We start from the raw sequence: 10,933 nt of genomic DNA, 5'->3' as shown, positions 1-10,933 counted from the left end.
TTCACCATCAGCAACTAAAGACTTCCTGTGTTCCGATGCAGTTTCGAACCGGGGTCATCACGATTGGAAGCCAGGTGCGCAATCACTACTCTATCCGTCAAGCAAGCGAGGCGCGGAATAGTAGTGTTTTTGTAACCAACGGCATACACTCCTAACGTGGCGAAGATGGAGCATCTGACGACAGGGTGGTTTGTTTCTCTTTTTTTACTGTTGTAAGTGGGTTGTGCGACCATACATATGGATGATACCACTCTGAGTATGCTGCATTTGAGCATGAAATGCATTTCAGCATGTAGAAAATGAAGCACGTTCAACTACACACACATGAATCACATGAGCTATGAACACCAATCACGGCAGATTCCTCACATCATGGAGGAGGTCTTCTGCCCAGCGCAGTAGGTTTTTGTTACTGCGTGGCTGCTTGACAAAACTTTTGTTCCCACGATGGTTCAACGCCATGTGTCACGACTGCCAAGCAGAGGTCACTCCCTTCAACTGCGTCGTGAACGGCAATTCTAACCAGGATGCTTCACGCGGACACAGTGAGCATGCTCGCTGCCTAGCAAATTTTCAACCTCGTCAAAAAAACGCCATCATGCATGCCCTTACTTTTGCATTGGGTGGGCGGGTTTGAAAGCCTCTTTATTACTCCACCCTCTTTGACTATACTGTCGTTGTGCTTTTGGGCACTTGACTTGACGCTGTCGCTGATGCAAACCAATTTGAAGGGGGCCCCTCGAGCAGGGGGTATTAGGGAGGCGCTGTTGCTGCCCTCGCAGCAGAGCCTTTCATACAGATGACAGTGGCTTATTATAAAGCTATTTAAAATCGTCATTGCGATTGAATACAAAACATGTCGTCCGTGGGGGCCCCTCCTACTCGGGGGCCCTAGGCAAATGCCTACTTTACTTACCTTGTGTTTCCTATTTCAACTAGACATTCCTGGTTAAGTCAAAAGGCCTGGAATAATAAGTAAGGGTTAACGTTCGGCGAGAAGGTCGCTACCGTGGAATAGCAGCACGACAGAGAGAATCTTTAGACCCCGACGCTGCTATTCCACAAAGCGACCGACTCGCCGAACGTTAACCCGCTTATTATATGGATATACTTAAATTATTCACACATGGCGGGGACATTTCTTTAGGCCTATTTAATGTTAAGTTTATTATAGTTTTTCATGTCAAAAGATTGTTGCTGCGCAAAACAAAACAGTGCCGTTGTGGAACACCGCTAGGCAACAGCTAGGTAGCCAGGACAACAGGTGTTGTCTATCACAGCAGCTGATTAGAGTCTTGTTGAAAAGTCGCTTTAGCAGTGAAAAGTCTTGTTGCCATTGACAGCGGTCTGATATAGACCAACCCGTCCGTTATCGAAAAATAACAGACGTGCGAACGTTGGGGAGCCCCATTGAAATGAATGGAGCATTCGACCGATGACGTCACACCATATAATAATAAGTAATAATACATAAACACTAAATGGTTTGTTTTACACTTTTAAATAATGTGTCGCTCAAACACATTATTAAACATTTTGGTAAGGCTTGTTATTAGCGTCTTTAAAGCCATGCCTTGATTTGCAACTTTACATCAGTCGTCCATATATATATATATATATATATATATATATATATATATATATATATATATATATATATATATATATATATTAAATCAATGAACTCGCGCAGGGGTATAAAAAGAGAACATGTAATTGATGTAACATGGAGCAAGACCATTTCATGCTTTGAACAATGTCAACAGTATTTTAAAGTCAAGTAGGCAGCAGGCAGAAAGACCAGAAGGAGAGAGCGAATCACTTCTGTCCTGGCAGGTCTACAATAGGCTCGTTCGTGACGAAGCAGTAAGATTGCTGCTAGGCAGTGGGCATGCGCACTTTGCCAGTTTGATGCATTCTGGTTACGCATGCCCGCTGCCTAGCAAAAATCGTACTGTGTCGTCACGAACAAGCTATTGTAGACCTGCCAGGACAGAAGTGTTTCGCTCTCTCCTTCTGGTCTTTGTTAAAATTCTTGCCGCAGCATTTTGAACTCAGAGAGCACATACACTTCCGCCTTCTGGTGGACAGAAACACACACGCACTGCATAGTGATTTTTTTTTTCAATCTTGTGCCATGGAGAGGTGAGACGCAGCTGCTTTCCCTGTTATTGTGCTAAATCAAATTTGTGGTAAGTTCCTGGAACCACAAAGGAACATGTAAAAGAAGATATTTACTCTCTCTACTGTAGTACAGAACATTCCTGGCTATGAAGAAAATCTGAACCAAATAAACAACAAGGTTGCATACACGTTTTCTACATCAATAGGCTTATGGTCTGATTTTAGCTCTAGTAGTATACTAGCTGTAGTAGTATACTGAAACATTTGATAGAGGTCTGCAGAAACATTTCATAGATAGCGGCTGATCCCACCTCTATCATGATGATTGAAGTTACACGAATGACAAATGTTCAACAGCACAGTAGAATGACTAGGAACAATAAAATGCCCTTTTAAAATGCCCTCTTAAAATCTTTGTCCCAAACAATTGACCAATGTGTTCAACAGCACAGTAGAATGACTAGGAACAATAAAATGCCCTTTTAAAATGCCCTTTTAAAATCTTTGTCCCTATCAAAATAAATGAAATCCACTATAAACCTCTTCTTCACAGCAGAAGATATAGGGGGCAGAATAATTTCTCTTCAGTTGTTTATCACTATGGTCTGAGTACTTTTTCTGCAGGATAATACGCAAATAAAATATTGTTTATTCTTTGTTTCTTTTCATTGTAAATCATAACTTAACTTTAAGCACTATATTATTGTCCATGATAGGCTACAGACATGTATGCCTCCCTGCATGCCAAAGTGTCACTGTTGCCTCATGCCAGGCAAGTCTATTCGCGCCCACACCAGAACCAGTCAAGCAGGTTATATGTTGATGAGAACACAAAGGCATTTGTCACAAGGGCAGAAACTGGAAGTGACGGATATGTTCGTCACTAACAATGTGAGTTCTCTAAGGCTAAATATTTATAAAAAATAAAGCGACTCACTCCTTTGGATTTTATGAAACCATGTCTACAAAACAGTAAGCTGTTATCTGTCATTGACGGTCAGCCTGCAGCTCCTCTCAGGTAAGTGCTCAGTAATCATACTCAAAGAAATCATGCGCACTGTAGCATTCATTATTTTCCAGTGCAGCTTTTGACATGTGTATTGTGTTATAAAGGTTCATATTTTTCTATGTATAGATGAATGATCAGACTTATGATACTGGTCATTGTAGCCAGGGGAGGTTTTTATATAGAAGGAATAGGAAGAAAAGGAAGACAAATGTGTTGACATGGATGATTAACATGATCACAACACTCTTGATGTGCCCTGACTTTATTTTTGTTCATGTGTAACTGGAACGATGTTGACCTTCAGGCTAACTTGTCCGGCATATATGAAGAGAATTAAGAACGGTGTTATTCAACTGCTGGTGCTACTGCTGTGCTCCTTCACCTCAGGTGAGATGACTGATTATGGTCTAGATAGTTTTATACTTGCGTAGCCAGATGTGTTCCTTCACACATAAATGTCCTAAATGAGCCCTACACTGTATTCTCTAACCAAAAAGAAGCCAAAGGGCTCATATTATGAAGGTGTATGGCTCCCTCTAAAGAAACCTACTCCATATACCATTCACATTCTTTAAATTCTTCTGATGTGAAGATAATGAGTTCTGATAAGAGGAGAAAAAAATGTGCTTAGAAAAGTAGCTGTTGCATGTAACAGGGCCAGTTTATAGCCATAAACATGTTTTTCTTGTGACATGCACCAATATATGTCATAGCATAACTGTATCAGGCTGCTCACAAATTGAGCTATGTGCCATTCCACCAGCTTTCTGCATCGACAATGGAGCATAGAACTCCTGTAGAGTAATTGTACAAGATTAACCCTTGTGTTGTGTTCAAAAGCTGCATACACCTGTGGTGTTCGGGTCATTTTTGACCCGTGACAGCAAAACTCAGTCATAAAATATCTAAAAGCACTAGTTCTAATCAAATATTGTTTTTCATCTCATAGCTAACTTGGTATGTATTCATATCCATGGAAATACTACTTTATTTATTCATCTTTTTGACTTTACAGGTCTTTTATCTTACATTATGCAAATCGTTTTTGATGACCAAAACTATCAAAAGCTGTATAAATTCACTACTAATACTTCCTAAAGTGATACAATTAGTGATTATGTTGTCCATGTATTACGGCTGACATGAGAGTACAACAACCCCCAAATTTATTTTATTAGTTTTTCTCTAATATTAGAAAATATCATCAATAGTGACATTTGTGGTGTTCGGGTCCAAACCAACCCAAAGAGATTTATAGCAGGATAAAGACCAAATGTCAACTAAATTAGCTTTTCAGTGCATAAAATGAATGTTGAAATATGTTGACTTGGTGTTTTTCAATATTTATATGAGTTTAGTGTGGTAAATATACAAAATAACAATTTTGTCAGATTCAAAGCTATTCCACCAATCTAAGGCAAATATATAGGAAATGAACACCTCAATGAACATGAAAAAGGTCACACTATTGATCTGAATCCACTATGCTATGAACATGGACCCTTATATCATTGTCACATCAACTTTAAAGTGTTTATGAAATGAAAACAAACGGTCATTCCCATTAAAGCCTTGTTTTTTCTGATAACATCGATGAGACTTTGAACCCAATCATCCTGGAGGAACTTGTGAAAATGGCAACTCAAAGTGTGAATTCTGTGAAATTTGGTGTGACTAATGAGCTGGGCTGTGACATCATAGAGGGGAGTCCCTGGTTTGCTAGTATGGCGATCTGAGAAAACAACACACATTTGATGGACCCACATCTTATAAAGGAACCAAAATTCTGATACAAACATCAGCGTGTCGAAAAACCACACATCCAACCTCATGAAAAAAAAAAACAGCAGCACAAATCTATTTCAGAGGCACTGATACATCTGCAGAAAGTGACATATCTGACAGGCGAAGTGACGATTGTTGACATAGTCTGACAGTTCGTTTTGTTTATGGTTACGGTTGCTAAGGGCGCTTTGCCATGACCCACAGATGACATGGCGTGTGTATTTGTTGACAAATGGGGGGCATTTTGATTCAATTGCGCGATATAGTGTGATTGAAATGCATGTAGGCTACATGCAAAAATATCATCAACTAGAGAAAAAACGGAGGTATTAGGCTGTTGGAAAAACGCCCTATATAGCCTGAGTCCTCAGCATATTTTTAGCGTTTATCATTATTATTATTTTTTGTGCTCAAAGTCACAGGCGTCGCGTGTCCTTCAGCCGGACTCTGAGGACGAGGTGTGTCCAAATGTCAGCCACACATGCACCACAATACTAAAAACAAACAATCAACGCTTCAAAGTAGGCCTACGCTATGTGCATCTCTGTTTATTTGCTAAGCAGTAGCAGGACTTTTTCTAGGATTTTTTGGCATGAGGGAGCATCATGGCAGGTTACAGGGGGTGAAGGGGGGTGTCCCCCCCCCATGAATGAGAAATTTATTAGGGGCGCTCAAATATATATATATATATATATATAAATAAAAGTATGAGGGTGCACCCACGGAGGGTGGAGCGCCCCTATTTCCCCGTTCAGAAAAAGCCCTGAGTAGCCCAATCTGTGAGTTGGCTGTCCTCGACTGAGAGCACCACGCTGATGTGCGGATATCCTCCCAAAACCAATTTATTGACCAGTTGAATGGCAATCAATAAAAAGTGCATATTCCGAGAGCATTCGCATCGGTTTGGCATGTAATGTGCATTACCCTTTCCTGAAAACAACATACAAAGCAGATGGACAAGGTAAAACGAGTAGCCTAAAGCAAAGCAGTGCACTCACCTGTCTTCGTGCCCGAGCAGTTACAGGGGCAGTTTCAGTCTGCACGCCGGCGATGTCAATTGTTGGAACTGCTTGAGGCAATAGCATTCTCTTCAGTCCAACCATGCCCGCGACCTCCACATTTGTGGTGAAGCACAAGGGGTGGAAATGTGCAGAGCACAACAGTGACCACGAGCTTGCTTCAAAACCATGCATTGGATCCACAGAGCCCTAGCTTGATTTAGCCTTCTCCTTGTCGGCCACAGTTCCATCATTCTTCACAGAAGGGAACTTGTGCAAAGATATTCCTTCTGTCAAGTAGCCATTTTTGCAGCTGGCACCGTTCGGCCCTCCAGCAACACACTGCTTGACACTGCGCTTTGTTTTGGTACTAGCCGCCATTGATCTGAACAAGGTGGAATGAGGTGAACTCACCCCTTCTATGTCACGCATATCATTTGCATAAAATTTGCATGTCACCAAAAAAAACACTTTTTGGGAACGTTTTAACATGACTTTTAGGACAAAATATCACCCAGACAATATCCCATTTTATTCACAAGGCTTAGAACTTTCAGAATCTGTCCTGGAAATGGTCAAATTCCTTTACTTTGTTTTCGTTTCATAAACACTTTAAGACCAGTTCTACATGTTTGGGTGCCATTATGGATTTTTGATACGCTTGTGGACAAAATAATGTGCAAAAACTTATTTTGCAAATAAAATGTGCAAAAATTCTCATTATATAATGCAGAAAAGGATTTGCTGACCATGAAAACATATGAGTAGACACCAAAAATACATCTGTACTCCTTTCACAACAGGAGATATGACACATTGTAGTGTATGGGACCGTCCGGCGGCCATCTTGGATTTGTTATTTGAAAAAGTTGGAAAAAAAATTTAAGGCAAGAAATATATTTACCTCACCATGAATCACCAAACTGAGGACAAAGGGCAACCAGCAGCTTTTCAGAAATACCATACAACAACCAAAAATCTATGCCGGGTCAATTTTGACCCGAACACCACAGATAGATTTTTTTCTGTTGAAATGATTGTGACTCAGGATTAGATGGAGCCTCATTCCAGGACAACAAAGGAAAGTGTGGTTTTTGTACACTTAAACTTGAAAACGGGTCAAAAATGACCCGAACACAACAGAAGGGTTAAATAGGCAAACTCAAACTTTGTAAGTCAGCACTTAAGTAAGTAAATAAGCAAGCAAAACAATACAATACATTTTATTCATAAAGCACATTTAAAAACAGTGCAAGCTGTCCAAAGTGCTGTAATGTGTCTGACTGAAATATTAAAAAGCCCTAAAAAAATAGTGGCGAAGAAGCAGTGAAAATGAGAGTAGCACGTCAGACATTCAAACAGCAATAGACAATGAGCAAATTGCACATTAAAAGAACATGAAGCTTTAAATAATTAAAATAGAAATAAAGTTCTAAAAGACAGCATATATGATGGTAGGGGTGCAGCAGTGCCTTGGTTATGTCCTTCTTACTCATGTGGAGGGTTAAAAGAACACTGAATGATATGATATACACTTCGAACTGCATACACTACTAATGGATTATGTTTTGGAGGACGGTCCATTGACACTTAGGCCTAATAGAGGGGACACTGTGGATTCTATTCTGTAGTGTAGTGAAGCCATGGCGAGGGGTGGGACTAGATCCGGAAACTGGAAGAATTCCCATTCATCTCTATGGGAGACTTGAGCCAATGCATCTCTTTGCCAATTCTTGCTGAGTCCACTCTATTTCCGGCAAATGGTAGCTTCCCGTCCGTTTCAAACAAGCCAAATATTATTTTTCGGCTGACTCTCATTTCAGAGAGCTATTTAAATTGTTTAAATGACCAATGAGCATTGTTAGTTGACTTGATTGACAGTTAGAATTCTTTTAGAATTCTTTTGATTGACAGTCAAACGCAACCACCGTCCTATCAGCGCTGCTAAGGAACAAAAATGCGGACATTTAGGCAATGACGGTCCATTGTGAAGAATATAATAGAATTAAAATAATATTAGATTTAGGACGGAAGAATCCTCGCAGATCAGTCACGCTTACGTCAAAGCCGTTGAGTGGAGTTCTACAGAACCACGGTGTCCCCTAATAATAATGGGGCAGCCTTTACTCTCTATGTTCCAGCAGTTTGGCTCCATCATAAGAGTAACCACGATAAATTGCCCAGCCTACACTCAGCATTTGTCACATAACAAAAAGGGAAACAATGATAAAGACAGCTACCAGTTAAGCCGCTAAAATCATGTCTAAAACAACTGTTTCTATTATATATAACCATTCCATCAGTTATTGTAATTAATGAAAATGCTTCTCCTTTGTCTTGTATTTAAATGTATTCAACTTTAAAAGCATTTTATTTGAGCTGTCTCAACTTTTTTGAAATTTGTTGCATGGGTCAAATTTAAAACGAGCCCATATTATCCTGAAAACAATTACTTGCATGTGTGTTTGTGTGAGTATGTATTTACATTTTTTATTTTATGATGAAATGTTTTTTTTTTGTTGTTGTAGGTGATGTACTGATGATATACGGTTTAAAAGGTGCATCCATTTCGTTGCCTGGTGTACAGTACAATGGAACGGTCAAAGATGTGGAATGGCTAAAGAATAAAGATAAGATAGTGGAGTGGGATAAGGAGAGCATTACGTCAGCTTTTATGGAGCCTTCCAAAATTCCTTCAGTCTTAACAAATCAACATTGGCTCTGACAATCTCAGGACTGAACTCAGCATTTGATGATGTATATACTCTTAAAATCAATGAAAAGGCTGCATCGCAAATACACCTCACTGTGCTGGGTAATTTAAGTTCACATTTTGCATTTCATGGAATTGCTTCTGCATCATTCTCTGACAAATAAATGGCCATGCTACAAATGCCACAAAATTCAAAAGCAAGCCAATTTTTTAAATGATGCAAGCACAGATTACTTTTGCTTCATCGATCAGTAGCCTAAATTACTGCTATTGCTAATTCATTACTTTTTGTCGTTGATATTATTGCAGATTCTGTTAACAAACCTGAAATCAGGATTGACTGCAGTCCCTGCGGTTGCACACTGACTTGTGTGGGGGCTGGCAGTGGCAAGCCATCTGTTAGCAACTACAGCTGGACTGACAGTAAGGGCTGCAATGCCTCTGGACCTGTCTGGAGGGTGCAGAAGACCAATGCACTGGATGTCACCTACACCTGTAACCTCAGCAACCAGGTGAGCTGGAAGAGCACCAGCATCTCTGAGACGGACATGTTCAACGCAACAGGTGATTGTTGAATTGTGTGTTGCTTGTGCTAAATTATGTGTGATTATGTATTGTGTTTTATCTTAAGTATGTATGGGGAAGGATACAGTGAAACTCATTTTTCCAAATACAGGGAAGACCCCTGATGTTCCATCATCTGAATGTGATCTTCAAAAGGAATTTGGAATCGGAATTGTGGTTGGAATTTTAATTGGAGTGCTAGTTGGGGTTCTTGGGACATTGGGGTACAATACGAAGCAGACAAACAGACACAATCCTGGTATGTATATATGAATATCTTCCAGTATCTTCCAATGAGTATCTTCTTCATTGACACAATTATTCAACACCTTAAACGTTGTCACTATTTAGGATAGAGGTTAATCTAAGTATTTTCAATCAGGTATTGGAAAGACCAGATGTGAACAGAGCAATAATGCAATGGTGCCGATTTGAAAGAACTTTTCTGCTCAGCTCCTAGACTGTCACTGATATCCGGCACAGCCACTTGTAGCATGATGCACATGATAAACACATTGCTAAGACATTCAACATTTCGAGAAGCACAATGGGAAGTGTTGGAAGTGGCAAGTAAGCCCAAATAGGCCTAATTACACACTGTTACACTACACACTTAGTTGATAAAGACAGGACTTTGAATTTGGGTGGGATTGATTTTGTGCCTAATTATTGTTGTTAACAGGCCCCCAAACAGTGGCATGTCAAATAGTTCCTTTACACGAGGCTGGTAAGAACTTCATTTCCTATTCCAAAAACACAGCAACATTTGTTAAGGCTGCAATAGTCCTGTAAGTATGTTCTGTACGTGTATGCGTATCTGTGATGTGTAGTGTATAATGTATAACAGTTCAAGCCTTTGAAGTTGCAACTTGTATGACTGTTCGAGTCCAATGGTTTTCTGCGATCTGTATAACTACTTTATATGTACTGTGTATGCAGTATGTAAGATAGTTGACAATGTCATCCACAGGTGGAGATCATGCTGAGGAAGAACAAGAATTTCAAGGGGGTGCTTAAGGTGAAGGTGAAGACATTAAGCATAAATATTCAATGCCCCAGAATACTGTTTGAGATTGTTATAGATGATTTTTTTTGTTTGTAAACACGGTGTTGTGAGGAGGGGAAAGACACTGGCAGCCAACCATGTGAGCAAATTTTTTGACTGACAGGGGTTTCCAACAATCAGAGGTGGAGTTGTGCGCAGATAGTTTCACACAGTCAGGAGAAAACAAAAATTGAGAACCCATCTATATAGAGCATAGAGGTAGAAAATAACACTAGAGGTGACCCCGCCCCCTTTTTTCTGTAGCGGCCATTATCTGTAGGTAGATCAGACAAATGGAAATATCCAGGTATGTAACAGGGCCAGTTTATAGTATAAACATGTTTTTCTTGTGACATGCACCAATGTCTGTCATAGCATAACTGTATCAGGCTGCTCACAAATTGAGCTACGTGCCATTCCACCAGCTTTCTGCATCGACAATGTAGCATAGAGCTCCTGTAGAGTAATTGTACAAGATTAAATAGGCAAACTCAAACTTTGTAAGTCACTTAAGTAAGTAAATAAGCAAGCAAAACAATACAATACATTTTATTCATGAAGCACATTTAAAAACAGTGCAAGCTGTCCAAAGTGCTGTAATGTGTCTGACTGAAATATTAAAAAGCCCTAAAAAAATAGTGGCGAAGAAGCAGTGAAAATGAGAGTAGCACGTCAGACATTCAAACAGCAATAGA

At 39.8% G+C, this 10,933-nt stretch overlaps 1 long non-coding RNA gene across 1 annotated transcript; it reads left to right on the top strand.

The window, feature by feature from the left end:
- Nucleotides 1-9,276: 9,276 nt before the first annotated feature.
- On the top strand, nt 9,277-10,499 carry LOC134461543 (uncharacterized). The gene is made up of 3 exons (XR_010037328.1): nt 9,277-9,452; nt 9,876-9,920; nt 10,164-10,499. It is a non-coding gene; the product is annotated as an uncharacterized LOC134461543 (long non-coding RNA).
- Nucleotides 10,500-10,933: the final 434 nt, after the last annotated feature.

The sequence above is a fragment of the Engraulis encrasicolus genome, chromosome 13, assembly GCF_034702125.1.
Source record: "Engraulis encrasicolus isolate BLACKSEA-1 chromosome 13, IST_EnEncr_1.0, whole genome shotgun sequence".
NCBI classification, from domain to species: domain Eukaryota; kingdom Metazoa; phylum Chordata; class Actinopteri; order Clupeiformes; family Engraulidae; genus Engraulis; species Engraulis encrasicolus.
Note: the sequence above shows the minus strand (reverse complement) of the source record. Positions and strands in the feature narration are given on the sequence as shown.